We start from the raw sequence: 27,428 nt of genomic DNA, 5'->3' as shown, positions 1-27,428 counted from the left end.
GCACAAAGTCACATTAAAACGAAATTACCAGCTTTTTGTATGGAACCTTTTCAGGCTCACCTGCAGAAAATGCTACAATCTAGCTATAGGTTTACTACTGTGTAAACTAACCATTGCAATTCAACATAACTTGAAGTATTGTTTTATTTGTGCAAGGATGCTGATGTGCTATCTGGGCATTTTGCAGGCAGAGGGAGATATTGGCCTGATCTTCTTAGTTACATCTCTGCTCTGAAAAATGAGCAAAGATGATACTGCAACTTATTGGGCTGATGTTACCTTTTCACAGAAGAAAATAAAGTTCTCCAAGCAGCTGATTTTCTCTGTCACCCAAATTCACAGTGATTGAATGTCTTTTTTTTTTTTACTTCTAGCAAGGAAACGATGATTTGACAGATCTTGCCCCTGTGCACCTGGATGGCTGGGATGGTAATGAAGGAAATGGAATTCACAGCTCCACTGAGGGCATAAACCTTAGACCAATCCCTGTTCTGAGCTCGGGATCCAAGAAGGCCCTGGTTCATCTAACCTAACTGTTGCTTCAGGATCGGTTTCTTGATGTCTAGTTTAATATAAAGTAAAATAAATGAGCATTTGAGAAAAGGTTTGTAACAGTGCAATTTTTGTATTGAAGATGAAACTGCCATAAGGTGAAGAGAGGCAAACACCCCTACAGGGAATTGAAAGGTACCTTGGAGGTCTTCTAGCCCAACTCCCTGCTCAAGCAAGAGAGCCTATACCAGGGGTAGGCAACCTCGGCTCTTTTATGACTCATGGACTTCAACTTCCAGAATTCATAAAAGAGCCGAGGTTGCCTACCCCTGGCCTATACCATTTCAAACAAATGACTGCCCAATCTCTTAAAAACCTCCTACCAACAACCAGCAAATCTCTACTCCTACACATACAGTATGCTCTTCCCTGTTCTCATCTTCAGATAAATGTTTGTTTTGTCTTTCTGTGTGTGGATGAGGGGGAGGGACTCTTCCTGCAACATCTCCTCTTCTGCATGTTACCACATCTAGGCCTGGGCAGGTTATGCAAGAGAAAGGAGGAGCTTCTCCACTCTCTTCCTTTTACTTATCTTCTTCAGGTTTGTTGTGATTCAGGGTCAGCCTGTGGGTTCGGCAGTTGGGTCGGATGATTCAGAGGAGGAGGAGGAGGGGGGTTTTGGAGAGCCTGAAGAGGACAGTTCTGAGGCTTTGCAGAGCTCTCAGCCAGGCCCCTCTCATCTGGTTACTACGCAGACCCAGCTGTGTGAGCCTGACAGTGTGGATGAAGATAACCCACAGCTGGCCCTGTTCAAGGACGCCTGATGCAGGAGGCAGTCAATCAGGAGTAAACAAAGGAAGGCAATGGGGCACCTCGGAAGGAGGCAGAGAGAAGCCACGCCTTGAACTGTTTAAAAGGGGAATGTGTGGGAGGGCTGTTTTGCTGAAGGCAACCGTTTGAATAGCTCCTGTTTTGTGGTTCGTGTTTTGTTCAGTTTGCTCTGTTTTGTGTCAATAAATTTGGCAGGCTTAGTTCCAGCCTTTTGCCTTTGTAAAGGGGTTGTCTCTGCCTTTTCTGCAGGGCCGGTAGTAGGCTGGAACAGAACAAGGTTTTGGAAGGAGGAGGATAAGGACTACAGTGCCTACAGCGCAGACACAAGAGGATCTCATTGCCCTTTGGAGAAATGGAGTATACAGGATTGCTCTCAGAAGCACCAGACACCTTGACTCTGTACTCTCTTGCCTGATTTTCTGCTGAACGTCTCAATGCAATACTCTACCAACCACCTGCTTGTCCTTTTGCATTGGGCAAGGCAACAGGAAGGATTAGTCTTTGAGAGCAAGATGAAGAGAAATCTTTAATCTAATATAGTCATCACTGAGAATATGGATAGATTCACATGCTCTGCGTGGCTTAATAATTTTACATATTGTATATATTTTTCCATGTAAACATGCATTGTTGTTTCAATGGGCATTCTGGCTTCTGCCTCATGTAGTCACAGAAGCCAACACAAGATTTCAAATTTAATTTGCATCGATTCTCTGTCTCTAGTACACCAGCATGAAGACAATTTCATTTGCCCAAATATTGCCATTTATGAACAACAGACACATATATACCTATTGCTAATAGAATCTGACATTCTGCTGCAGATTTTGAACTAGTCTAATATACAGTCTACTTTCCTTTTTTTTTTACTAATAGTGTAAAAATAGGCATGGATTTAGATGCAGCATTATACATGGTATATATTTCTAGTATGGATTTGGATCTGTGCCACATACAGTAAATGATACTGAATGCTGTCTAGAGTTGGACCAGAAGCTAGAAATGTCTAGTCCAGGGGTCAGCAACCTGAAAAAGTGAAAGAGCCACTCAGAACCGGTTCCCTCACAAAAGGAAAAACTGGGAGCCGCAAAAAATATGTGCGCATGCACGTACATGCACGCATGCACTGAACAGGGTTTGACTGAAGAGTGGAGCCAAGGCGAGATATGCACCTACCCTGCATATTTGAATTGATTGGTTGAACTTTTTTAGTCCCACTTTTTTTTTTGGACTGCACATGGCAGAGGACTGGGAGCCGCAGGAGACGGCTGAAAGAGCCGCATGCGGCTCCAGAGCCGCGGGTTGCAGACCTGTGGTCTAGTCTTTGCTGCTGAAAGAGCAACAGCATGCAAAAGATCTTGAATGTTTTCAGTCATGCCCTTATCTAAGTCATGCCAATACAAGATTACATATAAAGTGCAATGTCTCAGACAATAATCAGAGAGAGAGAGCCGGCTTGGGTTCAACGATTTATTCACTTCAGCTCTGGACAAACTGACAAGCGGCAAGACATGCCTTTATATAGTAAACTGTAAACGTCAAAAACAAATCAGGAACTTGTATTCTCCCTCCGCAAGACCCGCGTCCAATGGCCAGCTGGCAGCTTTGACAGCTCCCTGGTGATAGCGCACGCGCAGCTCGGCCGGGGGGAATCCATCAGCTGGCTGGCGCACCAGCTGAGTAGCGTGTGCATCCCCGGCCGGCATTCTGACAGCTCGCGGCTGTCAGTCTGTTGGGTAATGCGCCTGCTCAGCCTTCTGACAGCTGTCAGTGTCAGCGGCTGCTGGCGCGCAAGCGTGTTTGGTTCTGGTGGCCTTTTGACAGCTGTCAACTGTCAAGTGCGGCCGTGAGGAGTTTTCCTGTTCTTCTGCGGCCGGGAGAATGTCAGTATGTAACATAAAGATTCATTTTGCAATGTCCTTGTTGTCTAAAGCTGGACACACAGAAACTAGGATTTGAAAGAGGCCTTAAATATAACTGAGCACTACCCCTCTCTCTTTGCAGCATCACGCTAAAATATCCCCAACAAATGGCCATAGAGCCCTGTATGAAAACCTCCACTAAGGTCGGACTAACTCCTTCAGGACATCTCTCCCTGTTGTTCAGTGTGAATCTTAACAGCTTTTTTGGTATGTGTAGACTGCTATCATTTTTATTCTTCTCTTGTGCAAGTGAATCCTCCTCCTCCTCCTCCTCCTCCTCCTCATCATCATCATCATCATCACCATCATCATTCCTTTATTTTATACAATTCAAGGCAGCATAGCTAATGCTCCTGCCTCCAAAACAACAATCTTCTGAGAGGTGGCTTGGACTAAGAGAGCATGACTTGGCTAAAATCGCTCAGTGACTTTCATGTCTAAAGGAGAAGTAGAACTCACCACGTCCCATTTCCAAGTCCCTATACCAAACTGCCTCTTAAATAAGAGGCATTCTTTAACCATTCTTCGAAGGGCTTGTTTTCCAGATGCTTATCTCTTAGTGTCTCTCCTTTTCACCAGCACCAATTTCTTCTTGTTTCATTTAAAGTGTGATGCCCAGACTGAACACAATATTCCAAGTGTGGTCCAAGTGGAGCAGAATATAATGGAATTATTATCTCCTATAAACTGTAGGCAATGGTTCTGTTAATGCCATCCAAGATTGCACTGGACTTTTTCAGTTGCTGCATCACATTGCTTGCTCTAGTCTAGTTAGATAATAATCCATTGGTACTCATAGGTGCTCAATGCTGACAAGCCAGGTTTACCCTGTCCCATATCAATGCATTTCATTTTCTCTAGCTTATTCTTCTCTCAGTTGAACAGCATTGGATTTGGTCCAATGTCAAGCCTATTGAGCATATTTTGAGTTGGGAGTTTGTCCTCTAAGGCATAAATTACTTTCTCTTATTTGAGGTCATCCAAAACTCATAAGTCATTCAATTCTTTTCTCTAAGTAGTTTTTGAAGATGTTGAATAACAATGAGTAAAGGCTGGAGCCTTGGACTTAATATTCTCTTCCAGGACATTGCAGAACCATTGATGAGCTATGATTGTAATTATGAATCCAGCTTATTGAATGGGAGTTTTTTGCTTGGTTTTGCCGGAAAATGTCAAAAATTGTTGCAAAATCCAATTATGTAACCATGGGACACTGATCATAAATGTGAGCCAGTTTCCAAGTGCCTGAAATGCAATCATATAACTGTGGGGGTAGTGCAGAAATCATAATTTCAAAGACCAGACATAAGAATCATTTTTTGAGTCTGTCATAACTTTGTATGGTCATTAAATGACTGGGCACAAGCTGAGACTACCTGTACTTAAAGTTTAGTTGCTTGAAATATGCAAGATGTTGTATGCCTTTGATTAGAGTAAAGACAAAATCTACACTTATGGCTGAAAACACCTTACAGACTTTTTGCATAAAAGAAAAAAAATGTGCTTATGATATTAGGGAAAAATGGATATTGGAAAAAATGAGCATTTTTTAAGAATCACAGAGTAAGAGATAACTCTGTCATTATGCTTATATTTCCTGCAACAGAAAATGGAAGTTTCTTTCTATTTCTAATTATGCTTTCTTTCCACACTTTTCCCCCTCTCCCTCTCTTTGTTTTCTTTTTCATCCTCTCCCTCTTTGTTTTTAACAACAACAACGACAATAATGAATGAAGTTGAATAATGATGAAGTTGGAAGGGACCTTGGAGGTCTTCTAGTCCAACCCCCTGCTCAGGCAGGAAACCCTATACCATTTCAGACAAATGGCTGTCCAGTCTCTTCTTAAAAACTTCCAGTGTTGGAGCATTCACAACTCCTGGAGGCAGGATGTTCCACTGATTAATTTTTCTGTTAGGAATTTTCACCTTAGTTCTACATTGTTTCTCTCTTTGATTAGTTTCCATCCATTGCTTCTTGTCCTGCCTTCAGGCGCTTTGGAGAATAGCTTGAATCCCTCTTCTATGTGGCAGCCCCTGAGATATTGGAATACTTGCTCCAGTGGTGGGATTCAGCCTGTTTGCACCACTTCGGCAGAACCGGTATCTAATTTTTTGTTGCCCAGGCTCAGAATGGACTTCCGGAAGCGGCATCCACACAGAGAACCGGTTGTTCACATATTTGAATCCCACCACTGACTTGTTCTCCTGTCACTCCTAGTCCTTCTCTTCCTTAAACTAGACATATTCAATTCCAGCAGCCGTTCCTTATATGTTTTAGCCTCCAGTCCCCTAATCATCTTTGTAGCTCTTCTCTGTACTCTTTCTAGAGTCTCAATATCTTTTTTACATCATGCTCACAATCTGTACTAGTTTCTGTTAATTTTTATTTTCTCTTGAAAATGTTTAATAAAATTTATAAAACAACATGAACAATTTTACAATCTAATGATAAAATTGTTCTTGCTCTCCTTAGATAACCTACTTCACTGAAATTATTTGAAGAAAGAAATTACCACAGCTAGAATCCATGAAACTCTTACTGAGCATCCTTTCAGCATAACCAAACACCATACTGAATGCAGTCAGGTGCAATAGATATGGGGTGGGGGTGGGGGCTGTATCTCTCCATCTACCTCCCTCTCTTGTACAGCTTAAATAAAATCAGCTTCTCCAAAAGTAAAGCTTTACAGGGAATTATAATGTGGAGAAACCATTTGTGATGAAACCCCTTCAGTTTCAAGCTCTTCCCAAAAAGTCTTTTCGTAATCCATTATTATTATTATTATTATTATTATTATTATTATTATTATTATTATTATTATTATTATTATTATTATTATTATTATTATTATTATTATTAATTATTATTATTATTATTAATTATTATTATTATTATTATTATTATTATTATTATTATTATTATTATTATTATTATTATTATTATTATTATTTATTATTATTATTATTATTATTATTATTATTATTATTATTATTAAAACTTTTATTCATAAAACAGTTCTTCCAGTTCTTTTTCTTCGAATCTGGCATCTCCTGGTTCAGCGATATCAATCAGCTGTACGCTTCGGTTCTCTACAACTGTGATATCTGGCGTGTTGTGTTCCAAATGGTGATCTGTCTGTATTCAGAAGTCCCACAAGATCTTCACCTTCTCATTCTCGACAACTTTTTCCACCCTATGTTCCCATGGCTTTTCGGACACAGGCAAGTCATATTTTTTACACAATGCCCAGTGGATTAGTTTACCAACTCGGTCATTTCTAGCTTTGTAATCAGTTTGCGTGATTTTGCTGCACTCACATATTAAATGTGAAACAATTTCAGCTTTGTTGTTGCAAAGTCGGCAATTTGGATTGTCAGTAGATTTTTGTATCTTTGCTTTCATGTCATTAGTTTGTAGTGCTTGTTCTTGAGCAGCCAATATTAAGCCTTCTGTTTCTTTCTTGATGGTTCCCATCTCCCGTTTAGACTACTGCAACGCTCTCTACATGGGGCTGCCCTTGAGGACCACTCGGAGGCTTCAGCTGGTCCAGAATGCGGCCGCACGAGTTGTGATGGGGGTTTCCCGATACTCCCATGTAACACCTCTACTCCGCGAGCTGCATTGGCTCCCGGTTGCCCTCCAGGTGAGATTCAAGGTCCTGGTGATGACCTATAAAGCCCTAAATGGCTTGGGTCCGGGATATCTGAGGGAACACCTGCTGCCAGCATCAAGTTCCCTTCGTCCAGTGCGCTCCCACAGGGAGGGTCTTCTCAGGGTGCCGCCGGTAAAAGATTGCCGGTGGATAACACCCAAGGGGAGGGCCTTCTCAGTGGGTGCACCTGCCCTCTGGAACCAGCTACCCGTGGAACTTAGGACTGCACCCGACCTCCGTTCATTTCGCCAGGACCTGAAGACCTGGCTCTTCGAGCTCTCTGGCCCAGGCTGAGAATTTTATTTTTAATTTTAATTGGGGTTTTTATTTTTTCAGGGATTGATGTAATTTTTTTTAAATTGTTTTTAACTTTTGTATTCCTTGTTTTAAATACCCTGTAAACCGCCCTGAGTCCTTCAGGAAAGGGCGGTATATAAATCTAATAAAAATAAAATAAATAAAATCTTAAGTCTTGCCCATGTCAAGTTGTTATCACATTTTCCTTCAATGTTTTTCAAATGCTGTCCACGCAAAGCTTTGGTTTTCCATCTATTTAATCTATCATCCAGCCGTTTTTTCTTATATTCTGCCTTTGTTTCTATTATTTTGATAATGCTCTCTGTTTTCACAGCCTGCAGCAATTTTTCTGTACTTTGATTCACATAGTCATTCAAACTTCATTTTTCTTCTTCTACAGTTTGGTGGATTTGCAGTAGCCCTCTGCCTCCTCTTCTTCTTGGCAGGTACAATCTGTCGATGTCACTTCGTGGATGTAGAGCATGGTGCATGTTCAAAAGTTTACGCATTTTCCGGTCTAGGTGTTCCAATTCGGCCAATGTCCAGTTGATAATTCCAACTGGGTAGCATAACACTGGGACTGCCCATGTATTAATGGCTTTAATTATATTTCCACCATTCAGCTTTGATTTTAGTATTTTGCGGAGTCTTCTGATGTATTCCTTTTGTGTTGACTCTTTGACTTTTCCATTCAAGATGTTATCTGCTTCCAATATGCCTAAGTATTTGTAACCATCATCCTTTGCTAGTGCTTTCATAATACTTCTGTTTCCCAGTTCTATTCCTTCTATTTTTCCCACTTTTCCTCGTTGCATGGATAATATAGCACATTTTTCAAGTCCAAAGTCCATTCTGATGTCACTGCTAAATAGTTGAACTGCGTTGAGTATTGATTCAAGTTCAGTGTGGCTTTTCGCATACAGTTTTAAGTCATCCATGTATAGTAGATAGTTTATCTTGCCATGCTGGCTTGAGATGTGGTATCCCAGTTTTGTGTTCTGTAATATTATTGTCAATGGAATTAATGCGATATTGAACAGTAGTGGTGAAAGTGAGTCCCCTTGGAAGATTCCTCGTCTGATGTTGATTTCACCAGTGTTCTCCCCATTTGCTGTTAGAACTGTGTTCCATTTTTGCATATTTGCTTTCAAAAACGTACAGATGTTTTGGCTGATTCCAAAGTTTTCCAGACATGCATTAATCCAACTGTGGGGTAATGAGTCAAATGCTTTCTTGTAATCAATCCACACCATATTTAATTTTTTGTTGTTGTTGTTTTGCATTTTTAAGTACCATTTTGTCAGTGAGCAGCTGATCTTTTGTTCCTCTTGATTTTTTATAATTTCCTTTTTGTTCTGCTGGATACAGATTGTTTTCCATCAGATGATTGAATACTGAATTTGCCAGTATTCTTGTAAAAAGTTTGAACGTTGTTGGCAGACAAGTAATTGGGCGGTAGTTGCTTGGTTCTGTGCTCTTTTCAGGGTCTTTCATTATCAAGTATGTTCGACCAGCTGTTAACCATTCTTCATTTGTGACATTTTGAAGCATTTCATCAAACTGAGTGGCCCTGCGGTGATGGAGGCTGGTGAGGTGTTTTAACCAGTATCCATGCAGCTCATCCAGGCCAGGTGCACTCCAGTTCTTGACCTTCTTTACTTGTTTTGCAACCATATCAATGGTTATTACAATATTCTCCATTTTGTTTTGTGTTGCTTGTTTTTGGATATCTTTGATCCAGGAGGCAGTTTTATTATGTTCCACTGGGTTTTCCCACAGTTTTTTCCAAAAGTTTAAGGTTTTTTCTTTACATGGTAGAACAGTAGTTTGGACTTTATTTTCATCAAGTGACCGATAGAAGAGGTGCTGGTTTCTTCTGAACTGGACGTTTTCACGATATTGTTTTATTTGTCCTTCATATCTTTCAATTTTCTTTGCTGTTGCTATTACACGCTGCTTTAGGTTTTCCATGATTTCTGTTATTGTTGTTTCCTCCAGATTATATTTTTTTTGTATAAACTATTTTTCAGCTTTTCGTTCTTTAGTTTTCCTTCTTTCAAGTATTTCAATTTGCTGACATCTCCTCGTAGTTTTTTTGTTTTATTTTCAAGTCGAATTTTCCACTTTGGTGTTCCAGTGGGTTTCTTTTTTGGCATTTTATAACCCAATTCTGCAGTTATAATGGCGGCTGTACTGTACATTAGTTGGTTTGTTTCATACAGTGTGCTGGATGGGATGGAAGTTAAAATGTTGTTCACAGCTAATCTTTCACTCGTTTGCTATGCACTTCACGGATGGCAGGCAGTCTTTTTCTTTCTGTGTTTTCTTTGATGTGCTTTTCAATCTTTTCTTTCAGCATTTTTGCTAGATTACTTAGTTCTACACTTTCGAGTTGTTGCACAGGGGAATCTTCATCCTGTGTGGTGCCTTCTTCCCCTGGTTGGTCAGTTTGTTGGTCAGTTTGTTCAAGTATTGGAACAATTTCTTCAGCCTGTTCTTCATCATTGCTTGTTGTTTTCTTTTTAGCCAATGTTCCTACATGTTGAATTTCCACATCTGTAAAAACTTTATTACGGATGATGAAACGTCTTTGATCCATTAATCGTTGTTCGGTTACGTCACTTTCCAGATGCTTTTCCTTCCACAGTTGCATCAATCTTTTTTGAAATCCCCTGGCTGTTGGTTCTGCCTGGTAGTAGCATTGGATGATTTCTCGATTTTCTTCGGTTGTCCAGGTTTTGCACTTTTGTTCCAGTCGCTTTACAGTTGTACGCTTTGGTTCCCCAGCAGTATCAACTGAGCCCTGTGGCCCATTTTTCAACAGATGTCCAGGAGCCATAGCATCTGATGTGGTCCTTGTTGACCCGGGCGATGACCGATCCAGTATGGATTTTTTTTTATTTCTTCTCATCATTGGTGATGGGAGGTGCCTGGGTTCATGGTGGCTAAACCACTACCAATCAGAAGACCGGTAATCCCATAACCATAGGGACCGCACCCGATAGCTGTCCAGGCCCAGCCACAGGTTGTTGTTGTTGTTGTTGTTGTTGTTGTTGTTGTTGTTGTTATTATTATTATTATTATTATTATTATTATTATTATTATTTGTTTCTGTTGCAAAAGCAAATGAAGGAAGATTTTCATAGAATGATAGGGCTGGAAGGACCTTGGAGGTATTTTTGAAATATTTTTGAAATGAACAGGATACTAATTGTAATACTGCAAACTGGATGGAAACTCACAAGACAGAGTGTGTTTCTGAGAATATGTGTGGCTGTGAACCTGCTGGCTTTCCTCTGCTTTTATCTTGCCTTATTTCCTATCTTCATTTACTCTATTTTACATAACAACTTTAAACCAAAAGAATGAAATTCTTAGAAATAATTCCCATTGGCTGCTACAACTTTAATGGCCTCACCGCCTCCTCCACACATTTCATTTGTTCCATCCCCCAGTCTATATTTATTCCTCCAGGTTGTTCGGCCTTTCCATTTCACTCAGGCTTTGCACTCCAGGGATTCTGTTCCCTTGACATTTACATGTTCATATTCTATTTGACTGGATCTCACAGAAATATAGAGCTCTTTTCCTATCAGGCCTCGCTACTTTTAGTTCTTTATTGTTTATGTCTCAGCAGTAACATAGTCCAATGAACTCTGCCTCACTGATAGTTTCTTACCATGTCTATAATGTCTACCATGTCTATAACCATATCTATAGTTTCCTAGTATATAAGTACAGATTAGGTGAGAAACCGGTTCAAAAACAGTAACTGTGAGAGGGACCTTGGAATCCTAGTGGACGATCACTTGAATATGAGCCAGCAGTGTGCAGCAGCAGCCAAAAAAGCTAATACAGTCCTGGGTTGTATAAACAGAGGCATAGAATCAAGATCATGCAAAGTATTAGTATCACTTTATAAAACCCTAGTAAGATCACCCCTGGAATACTGCAGCCAATTTTGGTCACCATGCTACAAAAAAGATGTTGAGACCTTGGAAAAACTTCAGAGAAGAGCAACTAAAATGATCAAAGGCCTGGAGGCTCAAACATATGACGAACAGCTGCAGGACTTGGGTTTGGCTAGTCCATAGGTGTCAAACACGTCATGTCACGTGGCATGTCATGATGTATCACAACATTTTTGCATTGCTGGAGCTGGAGTGGGCACAGTCTTCGTATGATGCAACTGGCCTGGGGGACAGCAGTTTGACACCCCTGGGCTAGTCTAAAGAAAAGAAGAAACAGGGATGACAAGATAGCAGTATTCCAGTATTTGAGGGGCTGTCTCAAATAAAAGGGGGTCAAATTATTCTCCAAAGCACCAGAGGGCAGGATAAGAAACAATGGTTGGAAACTGACCAAACAGAGAAACAACCTGGAATTAAGGAGAAACTTCCTGACAGTGAGACAGTGGACAATTAACCAGTGGAACAGCTTGCATTCAGAAATCATGGGTGCTCCATCACTGGAGGTTTTTAAGAAGAACTAGATGGTCACTTGTCTGAAAAGGTATAGGTTCTCCTGCTTGAGCAGGGGGGTGGACTAGAGGACCTCCAAGATGCCTTCTATTCTATTCTATTCTATTCTATTCTATTCTATTCTATTCTATTCTATTCTATTCTATTCTATTCTATTCTATTCTATTCTATTCTATTCTATTCTATTCTATTCTATTCTATTCTATTCTATTCTATTCTATTCCTTAATAAGTATTTGCAACCCCCCTTAGCTTTCTCTTTCTCAGGCACCAATTTACAAGATTCTTTTGTCTGCAAACCTTTGTTCTAGTAAGTGTCTCTCCTAATGAAGTAATGAAGTCCTAAGACTTATTCATTTCTGCCATGACATAACCTCAATATATCAATTTATCAGTGAACAAAATCAGAAACACTTAAAAAAGAATGGAAGGAAAACTGACCTTGTACGCCCAGAAATCTAATATTACCTCTTCCCTTGCAACCTGGGCAAATGGTAATCTGCTGGATCTTTTGACAAGAATGTTGCCATAACCTTTGAGTGGCTTCAGGTGGGACTTGGTGCATGCCAATAGCATGTGTTTATCAGGAAGGAGGTGATTTACACTTCCATTTTTAACAGTGCTGACAAAATATGACTATGGTTGACCAAACTGCTCACTGCATGCATTTGCCAGGCCACAAAGTTTTGTAGCAGTTCTCAGTGGAGTATAGCCCAGTTCCAGCCAACCAAGCAACCATTACTGCTCCTTTTGAGAATATCATTCATTGCCCTTCACGGTGACTATAGAACAGGCAGAAATATAGTCCTTTCCATTGTGCTTCTCCACCAGAGGAAAATGAATAAAGTAGAACTTCAATCAAGATTTATTTTGCTCATGGCAGAGTTATAAGATAAGACCCAAATATTGTCCCATTTTTCTCTATTTATTGAAATGCAGCCATGCCATGGGTTTCTTATTATTTTTTTTCCTCTGGTTGATTCATTGTTCAAAATGGTCCCACTTCCAGTGCTCCTGCCCTGAGAAAGGGCTAGACCAGAGGTCCCCAACCTTTTGGGCACCAGGGACCGGTTCCATGGAGAGAGGTTTTTCCATGGACCGAAGCGTGCATGTTTTGTATGCTGCCTGCATCTCATGGATGGGGCTTTGCTTGTTTGTGTGGACCGGTTGCTGGCATGCCATGGACTGGTACTGTTCCATGGATCAGGGCTTGGGGCTCCCTGGGCTAAAGCTCCACAGTTTCTTCCATCTCTATGATTCTATGTTCTAATTATTGTGTCTTTTTATCATTGTCTTCTTTTGTAGATTTAATCTGGATTCAAGAATAGAAGATGGAAAATATATTAGAGAAGTAAGAAACTGATTAAATCTACAGAAGAAGGCAATGATCACAATCATTAGAACACAGAATATATGTGTGTGTGTGTGTGTGTGTGTGCGCGCACACACACACACACGCATATATGCCTCTGTTCTTGTAGATTTAAACAGTTTAATTGGGATCATTAATACTTTCCTATTCAGCAGCTGGTCTTTTGCCTGTTGTATCTTTCTTTCAAGTGAAATTAATTTTTGAATATTCTCCATCTGCAAATGTTTCTGTCACTATATTATTGTCAGTTCTTCAAGATAGGCAAGATCAAGAACCAAACATATCAATGACTAAAATGATCTTACTTTCAGCTGTGCCTTCCAGATCTAAATCTGCTAAATCACACCTATTTTAATTTTCTAAATTTAACCACTATATATAATAAATGATCTGTTCTTCAATATGCACCTGGAAGGATCCTGGCCAACTGGATTGCACTTCTCCATTTTCTCCTATTTATTATACAATCAGTTTGATTCCAATGTTGTGCGTATTCTGATGTCCAAGAGTACTGTCTGAATTTTTGTTGCTTACTGGCAGTAATCAGATAAGTTCTATGCCCTGCATTATTTTGTTTAGCCCATTGATATCTTCCTGTAATTCTTAACTCATTTTTTTCCTATGACTTCCATTTATATGCTTCATTTCCACTTTAACATGTTCAAATTTTGCTGAATTTGTGCTTCTCATTTCTAGTTCTGCGTGACCTTACAAAATTTAATCTCTACCTGCACATTTGGTTTTTCTTGCCTGAGTGTAAAAGCTTACCTTTGTCCACAATGAATTACATTTTGCTAGATAGGGCAGACTAAGTCTGTTGAGATCCATCTGAATTTCGAGCCTATCTTCTGGGCAGTGGGCTATTCCTGCCAGTTTAGTATCATCTGCAAATTTGATGATTTTCCCTTCTATTCACTCACATAAATCATTTATGTTGATGGTGTGGTAGGATGGAGGGTTTGTTGTCACTGTGTGTTGGGGGGAGAGAGCACGGGGGGCAGGGAGGCTCAGCTAATCTCAATGTACACATGTTGTACTTTGACAATAAAGGTTTATTAAGAAGAGTACTGGCCTAAAATGGGAACTTGGGATACCGCACTGCTTATTTCCCTCCAAGTATATGTACTTCCATTAAGGACTACACATTGAGCGCAGTTTTTCAGCCAGATACAAATCCCCCTGGTGGTGGTCATGCTATCCATCTCACATTTTTTTAGCTTACCAAGAAGCAGGTTGTGGTCTACTTTGTCAAATGCTTTACTAAAATCCAAGTAAATTATGTCCATTACATTTCACTGATTTACTAATTTAGTCACTTTGTCAAAGAATGAAATGAGATCTGTTTGACATGATCTGTTTTTGACAAACTCATGTTGGGTTCTGGTTATAACTTTGCTCACTTCTAAGTGTTCGCAGATCTGTTGCTTGATTATCTTTTCCAGGATCTTCCCAGGTATTGATGTCAGACTGATTGGTTTGTAATTTCTTGGATCTGCTTTTGTTCCCCTCTTTTGAAGATGGGAACCACATCAGCTCTTTTCCAGTTCTCTGGTACTCCAGAATCTATGAAAGATATGGTTCAATAGTTCCAAGATCACGTCTGCTGGCTCCTTCAGAACTCTGGGATGTAATCCATCAGGTCCCTGTGATTTTAACTCATCTAGAGCAGACCATTTTTGCTTATTTTAATTTGTATTCCAAGTCTGCATTTTATGATTATATTTTTGGTAGGTTGGGTTGTATTATTTTTTTCCGTGAAGACAGATGCAACAAAAAACTTGTTTTTTATATGTTGAAAGAAAATTGTTTTATTATTTTGGACATTTGTAGCAAGTCTTAGTCCAGGCATGTCAAACTGTCAGCCCGCGGGCCAGATGCATCACGACGAAACTGCACCCTCCCCATTGCCAGCAATGGGAAAAAAGTTGCGATACGTCGTGTGACGTCATGTGACATCACGAGTTTGACATGCCTGTCTTAGTCCATTCTGAGCTTTAGCTTTTCTGACTTCATCTTTGCAAGTTTGGGCTATTTGTTAGTATTCTGCCTCAGTTATGCATCCCTCTTTCCATTTTTTTCTACTTATCCTTTTTGTCTTTCAGTTTATTACACAGTTCTTTGTGTAACCATGCTGGTTTCTTGAATCAATAAAAATAGAGCTGGAAGGGACCTTGAAGGTCTTCTAGTTCGACCCCCTCCCCTGCTCAAGCAGGAGACCCTATACCATTTCAGACAAGTGACTGTCCAGCACCTACAACTTCTGAAGACAAGCTGTTCCACTGGTTATTTGTCCTCATTTTTAGGAAGTTTCTCCTTAATTCCAAGTTGCTTCTCTCCTTGAGTAGTTTCCATCCATTGTTTCTTCTCTTCGCTTCTGGTGCTTTTGAAAATAAGTTGACCCCCTCTTCTTTGTGGCAGCCCCTAAAATATTGGAATACTGCTATCATAACACCCCTAGTTCTTCTTTTCTCTAGATTAGCCAAACACAAATCCTGCAACTGTTCTTCACATGTTTTTGTCTCCAGGCCTTTGATCATCTTAGTTGCTCTTCTTTGCACTTTTTCCAAAGTCTCAATATTTTTTTTTTGTAATGTGGAAACCAAAATTGGATACAGTATTCCAGGTGTGGTCTTGCTAATAATTTATAAAATGGTACTAATACTTCATGTGATTTTGATTCTATGACTCCGTTTATACAACCAAGGATTGTATTAGCTTTTTTGCTGCTGCTGCACACTGCTGCCTCATGTTTAAGTGATTGTTCATTAGGACTCCAAGGTCCCTCTCACAGTTACTATTTTCGAGCCAGGTTTTGCCTAATCTGTACTTGTGTCTTTGGTTTTTCCTGTCTAGGTATAAAACCTTGCTTTTCTCCACATTTAATTTCATGTTGTTGGATAGGCCTATTGTTCAAGTCTATCAAGATGGTTTTGGATCCTGAGCTTGTCTTCAGGGGTGTTGGCTATTCCTGCTAACTTAGTGTCATCTCCAAATTTGATGAGTTCCCCTTCTATTCCCTCATCTAAGTTATTTATAAAGATATTGAAGAGTACTGGGCTAAGAACCTTGTGGCACTCCACTGCTTACTTCCCTCCATGTAGATGTAGTACCATTAAGGACTACTCATTGAGTATGGGTTGTTAGCCAATTACAAATCCATCTGACGGTGATGCTGTTTATTCCACATTTTTCTAGCTTACCAAGAATTAGATTGTGGTCTACTTTGTTGAATGCCTTGCTGAAGTATATTATGTCCACAGCATTTCTCTGGTCACTCTGTCAAACAATGAAATAAAATTGGTTTGGTATGATCTGTTTTTAACAAATCTGTGCTAGCTACTAGTTATAACTTTATTTGTTTCTAGATGTCCACAGATCTGTTTTTATTATTTTTCCAGTATCTTCCCAGGTATTGATGTTAGGCTGACTGGTCTGTAGTTTCCTGGGTCTGTTTTTCCCCCCTTTTTTTGATGATGGGAACCATATCAGCTCTTTTCCAATCCTATGGTAGTTCCCTGGTGCTCCAGGATTTTTGAAAATATGGTACATATCTTTGGAAAATTGGATCCTGCATATATTTGTTAATTGATTAGCAATGAGTTAATCTATTTCTTCTGTTTGATTGAGTGTACCCCTATAGTAATGTTATTTTTTCCCCTTTTATATTGTCCCATATGGATTCTAGGAGGTTTTCATCCTTGGTTTTGTGTATTTCTGTAGATATATAGTGATTGCTTATAATGTAACTCCACATCCTCTTTTGTTAGGTCTGTTTCTTTTGAATAGTTTCTATCCTTCCTTCAATACATTCCAGTCATGACTTTCATCCCACGTTTCAGTATTGAGAACTATATTATATCTGCCTTCATGTGCTAATACTTCAAATTCATCCTGCTTGTTCCCTAAACTTTGAGCATTACTATATATAGGCATTTGAGTCTTTTATCGGTCTTGGGTATGTTTCTTATATCTCCTACTTTGTAATTGGGATTTTCATCCTTTCCATCACTCTGTACTTCATTATGCTTTTCTTTTTCAATTTTTTTCTTTCTCTTCACTCCCTTCCTCCGTATGTGATTGGTTATCTATTGGCTTTTGCTTGGAATTAGCTTGTGTTGGGAGTCTCCCGATACTCCCATGTTACACCTCTGCTCCGTGAGCTGCATTGGCTGCCAGTTGTCTTCCGAGTGAGATTCAAGGTTTTGGTAATGGTTTTCAAGGCCCTACATGGCATGGGTCCGGAGTACCTCGGGGATCACCTGCTGCCGGCGTCAACTTCCCTCCGCCCTGTGCGTTCCCACAGAGAGGGCCTCCTCAGGGTGCCACCGGTCAGAGAATGTCGTCTGGTGGCCCCCAGGGGGAGGGCCTTCTCTGTGGGCGCCCCGGACTTATGGAATCAGTTGCCGGTTGAGCTCCGGACGGCGCCTGACCTTCGCTCCTTCCGACGCGATCTGAAGACCTATTTATTTGAACAAGCCGGCCTGGCCTGATGGGGGATGTGTTGGGGTTTTTTATTGTGGTTTTACATTATTATTTATTGTTTTAGCTCGGGCTCTGTATTTAATTCTCTTTTTAATTTTTGTACTTTGTATTTTATATGTGCCCTGTTCACTGCCCTGAGTCCTTCGGGAGAAGGGCGGTATACAAATATAATAAACTTAAACTTAAACTTAAACTTAAAGGTCATAAAGATTGACCCCCCCCTCCCTCTCAATTTCAGTTTAAAGCCCTTCTGATAAGTTGAGCCAGTCATTTTCTGAATACATTCTTCCCAGTTCTTGTGAGGTGCAGCCCATCCCTTGCCAGAAGCCCTTCACGTAGGTAATGCAGACCATGGTCTAGGAATCTGAAGCTTTCTTGGCAGCAGCAAAACATTTGAAAGTGATAACATCCTTACATTATTCTTCATGACAATATGTGCCTAACCTGGTCTTTCAGGGGTTCCAGTGTTGCATTTATGGCCACTGAAACCAAGTCCATTCAATTGGTTGCTGGTCATCCATTTCTCTTTTCTTTCACTCCTTTCAGCTTGAGCTTCTCCACAGAGCTAGGTCTTTGCATAATGTCTCTGAGATAGGATAATTTGAGCCTGGCCATTTGTGCCTCAAGCAAGGACTCTGGATTTTGTTTGATGATCCATTGGTTTGTTTCTTGACTGTCCACCATGTTCTCAGCAGCCTTCTCCTCTTGATTTCTATACATGTGATCTGATTGTGTCCATCTATAGAGGTGCTATTTTAGTTGTTTCTGTGTATATCTTAAATCCAATGATGAATAATTATCATCAGCATAGTATAGATTATACTAATTGATAGTTTAGATGTGGTGAATAATTGCTAAAGGTTCCTTCAAGATTAATCCTTTTAAAGGATTTTTTTTTCAAAAAAAGTACAACCATGGTTTGATTTCCACCATTTCTGATGCCCGGATAGGGCTTAGGTAGAGCCAGCAAACAGAGATGGATCAGAAGAAATCACCAGGATCATTAAAGAGAGATCCAACCTGGTCCTAAGGAGAAATTTCCTCACAGTGAGAACAATTAACCCATGGAACAGCTCGACTCCCAGAATTATGGGCGTTCCATCGCTGGAGATTTTCAAGAAGAGATTGGACAGCCATTTGTCTGGGATGGTATAGGGTCTCCTGCCCAGGGGCAGGAGATTGGACTAGAAGTCCTCCAAGGTCCCTTCCAGCCCTATGATTCTATGCTGCCTGCATCTGCAGCTGGTAGAGGAGCAACTCAGAACCAATCTAACCTTGCATTTTAACAAAGAAGATGAAGCAGTTCTACAGGGAAGCAATATTAAAAGTTAACTCCAAGGTTGCTGCCACAGCTACTGTATTGTTTGGGTTGCCACCCACACCTCCCTTTCTTGCTGTTTTGTACTACTCAGCCTCCCTCAACTCAGCAGATACCACAGAGAGAAGCTGCAGGGGAAACCACCCATTTGTATGCTTCAGTCTCACACACATGAATTGATCCTGCTATGGCCTGGTTCTTTAATTTGGGCTTTGGAAAACATGAGTAGGCGATTCTGTTCAAGCACACATGGTGAAGAAAATGCTGCTGCTGGTTTTCATTCAAAAACATTCTGGCTCTGCTGAGAAGTAACAGAATCAACAGCCAAATTTCTCGCTTCTACACAATAAATTCTTGGCAACCACCCACTGCCTAGTGCTGGGACAGTTTATTCCTAGTTCATTGGCAATCATAACAGAAAGGAAATCCATGTGCGGCCCAGAAAACTAAGCACTCTTGTAATCCATAGAGAAGCACACTGTATTCATTGTTTTTTTCAATGACATTGTGCAGGACAAAACCAAAAGAAGGCAAGGGATACGTGTGAAACGATTTCTTCCCAATCATATATACCATGAGCAAGGACAGGTAGTTCTAAATAGAGTGCATGGCTTCTCCAAGAACTTATTCTTCTTGGCTTAAATGGGTAGAAATCAGGGTGCTAACACTATCATGGTCTCTTTTTAGGGGATTGGGTATACTAACTGTGTTGTGAGTGCAAGAATTGTAATGTAGGCTTTGCTCAGTTGAACAGAACCCACGTCTTCTAATCTGTGGAACAGAGACATTTATTCAATAGGTATACTTGAGAATCACCGGCAGCACCCCAGTTCAGAAATGCTGGCATTAGGGCTTTTCAGAATGTAGGTCAAGATGCTCACAGCTACTATGTGTGGGGAGGTAATCTCATTTCAATACGTGACCCTGAGGAGCATGGGCCCCACTCTTGGTCTCGTATTGGGACTGAGCAGTTTGACTCTCTTCCAGGGAACAGGTCTTCAGCTATACAGTATAGTTTACGCCAGATTTCAATTTCCTGGTCAGTAATATCATGTCCTATTTCTGGCCTTTAAGAACCATGTCAGTAGTGAGTAATCTTGATTACTTTATTCCCTTCTCCTTTTCTCTCAAAATGAATTTAAATGGAAACAAATTGCTTTTCTACTCTGCACCCTCCCCCCCACACACTTTCCATGGGAAGGATGTGGAAACGGTGGAAAGTGTATTGTTGGAAAAGATCAACAGACTTCAAAGAGTTGCTCCCTCTTATAGCTTTCCACAAAGGGGTAAAGGCAGGAGGAAAAAGGCAGACTACTAGTATATAGGGCCTGTATGCATGTACAGTGTAGGAATTGTATACATTTGTGTTTATCTAGGGTGGTATATGATGAATGTAACTTAATCATGGATTGAAAATGCTTTCTCAGGAGCCAGACCTGGCTGTTCTTCATAGTTGTATTATGGAGAAACGTATGAAGTGATTCACAGTGAGACAGGAAAAATATCAGCTATAATATGTCCAAAACCTGACTTCATCTCCAGTGCTTGGGATATGTAATGCTGCCCAGACTGTTTCTTCCCATCAGCATAAATCACCATTTTCCCTGACTTCTTTTGAGTATGTCTGCTGTATTTAAGGCATAGCATACCTGGAAAATATGAAGGAAAATTGATGAGACATGACTTTGCTAATATTCTGGTTTCAATCCAGCGCAGTTCCTTTCTGAAAGAACAGATTAGTAATGGCATAGAAAAATCTTATTTTCTCTGGTGAATAATATTCCTCAGTAAAATAAAATCTCTTTCAAGTCAAGTTCAATTCTTGATGACTTCATAGTCACACATCTATGTAGTTTTCTTGGCAACAGCAATACCAGAGTGGTTTACCACTGTCTTCTTCTTCTTCTGGCATGGATTTTCAACTTTCTGGTCTAGCCTACTGCCCTGAAATAGTGGGAATTATCTAGACATTTATGGCTGCATTTTTCTATACCACTGTTTTGTGGTTTTGGTGGTAGCCAAAAGAACATGCAACTCTGGTAGAGGGGAATGAAAGACAAGGCCTCCTTGCAGATAGTTCTAGATAGTTATTTACTATAATGTGTGTGTTTCCTTAAAGTATGGTTATAATTAACTATTTGGGGTATTTGATTAGGTCTTTGCATATTTCTCTAGAATCAATCATAATAAACCATATGTGATATTCGGTTGATTATTTTTTTTTCTCTAGACCTGATCTGGAATTATTAGATCATTAGAGTAACTGTTACAATGGAGATGTCATTCACTGCTTTTCCAAACTGTTCTTCTGAACCCTGTCTGCAGGGAAACTGGCCTCACGATGATGACACTTGCAAATTGCCGTTATAAAGATTGGCTTCTTCTTCTTAATGCAAGCCAACAAGAATGAAGCCCTTTGAATTCTGTAATCATTAAACCGACTCCCTTTTCTTCCCCAGCCCTTCCTTACAGAATGTATGTGGAATGATCTTTGCAGTCAGCTATGCAGCCATCACAGGGTATCGATCCACATGGGGAAATTACTATTGACTTCAAGGGCTGCGGCTGCACTGTGCTCTTCTCTGACTTTTAAAGTTACATCACCCAACTGATTTCACTTTCCACATGATGCAGCACAGGATTGAATCTAGCATTATAGCATTTTTCCACCCTCCTAAAAACTTTGCTTCTTTGACTTCTGGGTAAGAAAAGGAATAAGATGCTGGTTTATCAGGTAGAATAGCAATGCTTGCGAAATGACTTGATTTCATCCCAGATGTTTGCTGTGATATTTATTTTTCTCCTATAAGAATGACATTTTGATGATACAGGCAGATAAGAGATGATCCCAAACAAAACATATAAAGGAGAAAGAAAAGTGATTTGGGAAGTGTGGCAATAATTCCTCTATGACTTAATAGGGCAAGTTCAAGGGAACCTAAACATGTCCATCAAGCAATTTTGAGGGAAGCTCCTCTGAAAGGTTTTCATTGTAGCTCCACCTGACATGGACTGTGACGGTTTGTGAAGACTAGAAGACTACTGAGCGGGAATATGCAAATACCCACTTCTTTTCAAAGTGATCAGTAGCTGATGCCAGCCAACTATGTGTAGTGCAGGGAATGGAGGTAGAAGAGGCGCTTCTCTCACAGGGGTCAATCTGATTGCAAGAGGAATCATTTGAAGCAGGGGGCCACATAGAACAGTGAAATTCAAAGTAATACTACCTCCTTCAGGATTAGGATATTTAGACTATAAAGAACATTAACTTGTGAAAGCAGTAGAAAATATCTGTGTGTCCTATATGACAGAAAATCCCTTTTTCCCCCATTTCAGTTTTTTGTTTAGACATTGCTGCAAATGGAAAATGTAAACATACAGTAATAAAGTACCGCATCCACTAATAAGATTTGGCATTAGCTCAAAATACTCGTAAAGTGGTCAGATAGTTCAACACAAATAGGCAAATATACCAACATCTTATTAAGCCAGGCAATTTTACTTGGAAATGAATGAATCATCTTTTGGGTTTCCCATTGATAGCAACTGAATGACATGACAATATGGACTCTATAAATTGCTGTTTGTGATGTACTTGAGCAAGGGCATCACATTTGATGAAATATTTCATTTGATGAAATGTTTCTATTCGTTAAAACAATACCCATTGCTGATAATGTTTTTGATTTTTGTGCACTTTGTAAGTAAGATATTCTTTGTTTAATACAATTTTCTTAGACTATAAACTGTTTTACATCTAGAAATCATACTGGGATAAATTCTAGATTACATGTAAAATCTTTTGTAGCAATTGCAGTAATTGGCTTGGTGTTGCAATGTCATCATTATTCTTCTCACTTTTCACCCTTTAGGCTGTCCTTGAACTTATACTTTCTGGCCTTCTCTCATGAGGATTGTACCACTAGTAACACTGAACACTGAAGTTCTGTTACAAGAGTTCCTTGACTGACTCACTAGTTATGTCCATTTCATGTCTTGCTGTACTTGGAACAGTCCTAGATCATCTTATTGCAGTGCTTTGAGTGCTCTATATTTCAAAGGCAGATAGTCTGACCAATCAGAGAACTGTAAAAATGGCTTTTTATCTGTCTCTGCATATGCAGCAAGAGGTCCCAGAGTTTAGGAAAAATTGCTTTTGATGCTCAGTGCCCTTCACACTTAAAGCTTGATGAATGGGCTTTGCAGATGGGTAGTTGAAGGGAGCCATCTGTCCTTGAAATCAAGCAGGAAGTGCAAGAACAGAGGGTTTGGTGCCAGACGGTCAGCTCACAATGACACTAACCAATACACAAATGTTTCTTTGAAAAACAACCTCTAGGCACCTGGGAGCAACAAAATTGGATCAGAAAAAACAATGACGAACATTGATTCCCCTGTGTTTTCTGGCAATTATTTTACTGATTTGATTTTGTCCATAAGGCACTGAAGGCGGCTAACAATAAAAACATAAAACCTTGAAAATCTGAGGAAAGGGTACTTAATCCAAGTTTGCACCCTGATCTGTTCAATTCTTGGACTTATCCAATATCTGTTGCCTCACATTTATCACCTGCTCATGCTTTAGATTTTTGCCACCTCCTTTTTGATGGTGCATATGGTTAAATAATGTTGTCCCCAATTTGAATGACTTTCCACCCAAAAGGGCCAATCCTGAAAACTTCTGAAGTAGATGTTCTGAATTTCACACAAAATGGTGTCCATGCTGGGTGAATTAGCTGTTATGGGGCAGAATTTTAAATGAAATAAAAACCACCTATCTGTTCTGACCCTTCAGTCTCAGAACTGACTACTTCACCTCCTGATCCTTAAATTACTGATTTCCAAACCTGAGACCTGGCCAACCTGTCTTTGGAGCTCATGGTACGTCTTCCTTCTAGAGGCTTTTTGTGATAGCGGTTTGTTTTGGTTACTGTTAAGTAAAGCAAATACTTCCTTCTCTCTCATGTATACAGTAAGACTTATTAATGCTATTATTAATCTAAACCAAAGAGTGACTTAATGGGTCCTGCTAGCTGTTTGACTACGTAATTTATAGGCCAAAATTAGAACTCTGTTAAATTAGAATTATTTCTAAGAAAGCTTTTTAAAATGCAGCTTCTTCAGTTCCTCTCTTGTTTTCTCCTGTTGCAACCTTACACCATCTTTTGCGTCTTTAAAAATATGTCGGGTGGTATTGGAGGTGTAGGGACACGGTGGCTCAGTGGGTTGGGACGCTGAACTTGTCGATCGGAAGGTCGGCAGTTTGGCGGGTCGAATCCCGAGTGCCGCGTAGCAGAGTGAGCACCTGTTACTCATCCCAGCTTCTGCCAACCTAGCAGTTCGAAAGCACGTAAAAATGCAAGTAGAAAAATAGGGACCACTACGGTGGGAAGGTAACAGCGTTCCGTGCGCCTTTGGCGTCTAGTCATGCTGGCCACATGACCACGGAGACGTCCTCGGACAAGCGCTGGCTCTTCGGCTTTGAAACGGAGATGAGCACCGGCCCCTAGAGTCGGAAATGACTAGCACGCATGTGCGGGGGAACCTTTACCTTTACCTTTTTATTGGAGGTGTAGAACTCCTTCAGCCAGTCATGCTCCTCCACTGGTAGAATTTTCTTCCCCCAAGAGGCTTGTCTGGCTCCTATATTTATAGGAGCAGTCACTATACAAAGGTCTTTTAATTTTTCCAGTCTTTTAGATCTTCACTGTATTTTTCATGTTGTGGTGCTATTTTAGTATTGACTTTCCCACTCTATTGCTTTTATTGTGATATGACCTGCTGTAAAAATAATAATGTTAACATAGAAAATATCTTCAGTACAGAAATAAAATGTTGGCAGACATGATGACATTATGATACATACTTCTGGCTATAAGATGATGCCACTGAGAGAAGCGAAGCAAACCTCGCTTTCCACAGCTCATCCTAGCTATTGTGTTCCAATCAGCCTGTATGGAAAGGCAGCTTCTTCACTTCTGAAGCAACCCCGACCGCATACCCTATATACTGAAAGAGACACAATTTATTACTGTTGGAATTATTCTAAACATCATTCCCTCTGGAGCTATATTTTAATTCTCTTTATGACATCTATTTGCCATAATTCCTCAAATGCCAAAACAGTTTTAGGAATGGATAAGCTTTTTGCACTGAAGACTAAAGTTTTGATATTTGTATTTCTTTTGTTAAGTTATACATTTATATCTATCGGTACTAAAAATTATTTTTGGATTTTGGATAAATTGCTATAATCTATCAAAATGGTTAATAGAGTATTTTGAATTCTGTAAGAGTTTTCAGCTTTTGTCTATGACTAAAGATACAAAATATTTTCCCAGAATTACAAAGACTCACAACATCTGCCTTAAGGATTAGATATGAAAAAATTCTGACACCTTTTTAGTCCACCAACAAATTGTTCCTACTAATGATACAGGAAACTTATATATGTAAATATAAATTTTATATGTGCAGTTTCCTCTCTCTGCTGCATTTTTCCAAACAAGGAAATGCTGGTTTTCCCATTGAAATTCATGATGTCATCGGTGTTGTCATATGTTGAGGAGTTCTCCTTTGTAGGCTTTATTAACAGAATAACAGAGTTGGAAGGGAGCTTGGAGGCCTTCTAATTCAAATCCCTGCTCAAGCAGGAGATCCTATACTATTTCTGACAAATGGTTGTCCAGTCTCAAAACATCACAATGTAATGTGACCCTGACACTTCAGTAGATATATCCACCTTGTTTTTATCCTGACTTATGCAGGAGGAATTGTATGTTGCTGAAAATTGATTCCTACTGGAGTCCTGTAAATACATGCATACCTACCGTATTTCCAGCATATAAGTCGACTTTTTAACCCATGAAAATCTTCTCAAAAGTTGGGGGTTGTCTTATACGCCAAGTCGTCTTATACGCCGGAAAATACTATTCACCTCTCTGATCTTTTGTGCTGGACGGCGGGATCGCTGGGTGAATGGAGGTAGGTGATGACGACCCGTGGTTAAGCGGCCAACAGCGAATGGGTGATGGAGGGCAAACTCTCATCAGATCATGGGGCAGCTGCTGCAGCTGCCACCATTGCTCTCTCTAGGACTGGCCATGCTGGCGCTTCCAATGCTGGCTGTCAGGTCCCCGCCGAGAGGAGGGGCAGGCGGTCCCCAGAGGCGCGCCGCTCAACAGTAGGAAGGGAGCACCTTTGCTCCCGCCGAGGCACCGCCTGACCTGCGCCGACCAGAAGAATCGCTTGCCCGGTCACGGAGTGCGGAACTGAGAGCAGCAGCGCACCAAGCGAGAGAGCTCAGAGGAAAGAAGGCGAGGCGCCCATTTGGCGGGGAAGGAGCAAAGCTGGGCAAATCACAGAGCACGCAGAGCAGGGAAACGTTACATGGGAAAAGGGGGTGGGATTTAAAAGGCGAGGCGGGCGGGACGTGGAGACGTTCTGTTAGAAGTAACGAAGGAGCCTCCGGGCGCTTTCTGGATTGGATTGTGTGAACTGAGGGTGCCGCTACAGTCCTTGTGTTTCCCAGGGTTGCCTGTCGTGCCAGAGGTATTCCATGTAGCCCCAAATTCTTTAGCTCCCCACTTTCCTTAATTCGGGCGGATTTTGTGCTCTGTGGAGAAACATTAATACGCAAATGCAGTTTGTTTAACCGCGCAAAACTCGGGGGAAACCTTGGTATTTGGGAACGGAAAGGCTTAAGACTTTTCATTTCTGTTTTATGCACGGGCTGGGAGGGTCACGAAGTTTACCTCTTATTTTAGCAACATCGTGGCACTTATAAAAAAAGGGTACTAACGCTAAACGAGTTGTTAATATGCAGATTGTGTGCCAGGAAGTGACATATTGAGTTATTAGCCCAAACCCTATAATTTAACAGAAAAAGTAGGGGGTCATCTTATACGCCGGGTCGTCTTATACGCCGGAAAATACGGTACATATTGCAATACATGTTTCTCTCCCCATAGCTTTGTAGGTGTAACATATTTCACACAGAACTCAATTTCCCAGTGTATGCATTATTTACAAGTGAACTTTCTTCATTCTCATCTCCAATAAATTGCCCAGAAAAGTTTCTGTAATGTAGGTTTGTCATGATACAAGTTTAAGAAGCTATTTAAATAAACTTTTTAACATCCTTTCCAAATTCAAATCATTCTGAGTTTTTAAACATCCTAACTCTCTATCAGTTTCTGGTTATTTGCCTGTATTTTTCTACAGTGTGTCTTTTTATTTGTTTTCAGTTCTTCACTAAGCTTTTTGTGCAGACATATTGACTTCTTTTTCCCTCTTCCATTTTTTTTTCCATTGCAGTTTGCAATTGCAGGTTCATATCTGATTTTTGAAGAACCACCATGCATTCCAGAGTTCCTTCTCTCATTAGCTTAGACTGCTGTGAAAACCCATTTATTGTTGCTCTCCATTTATGAAAGCTCTAATTTCTGAAGCTCAAGATACTGTTTGCCACACTCATGTTTATGCCTCTTGAATTTTCTTAAATTCAAGAACTCCAACACTGCAGAGTGATTTTCCTGGAAAATAAATGTCCTCAATTAAGTCTTCCCAACTTGTAGTATTA

Source organism: Vipera berus, assembly GCF_964194415.1.
Source record: "Vipera berus genome assembly, chromosome: 3".
NCBI lineage: Eukaryota > Metazoa > Chordata > Lepidosauria > Squamata > Viperidae > Vipera > Vipera berus.
The sequence above is the reverse complement of the archived record's forward strand: the minus strand, read 5'-3'. Positions refer to the sequence as shown.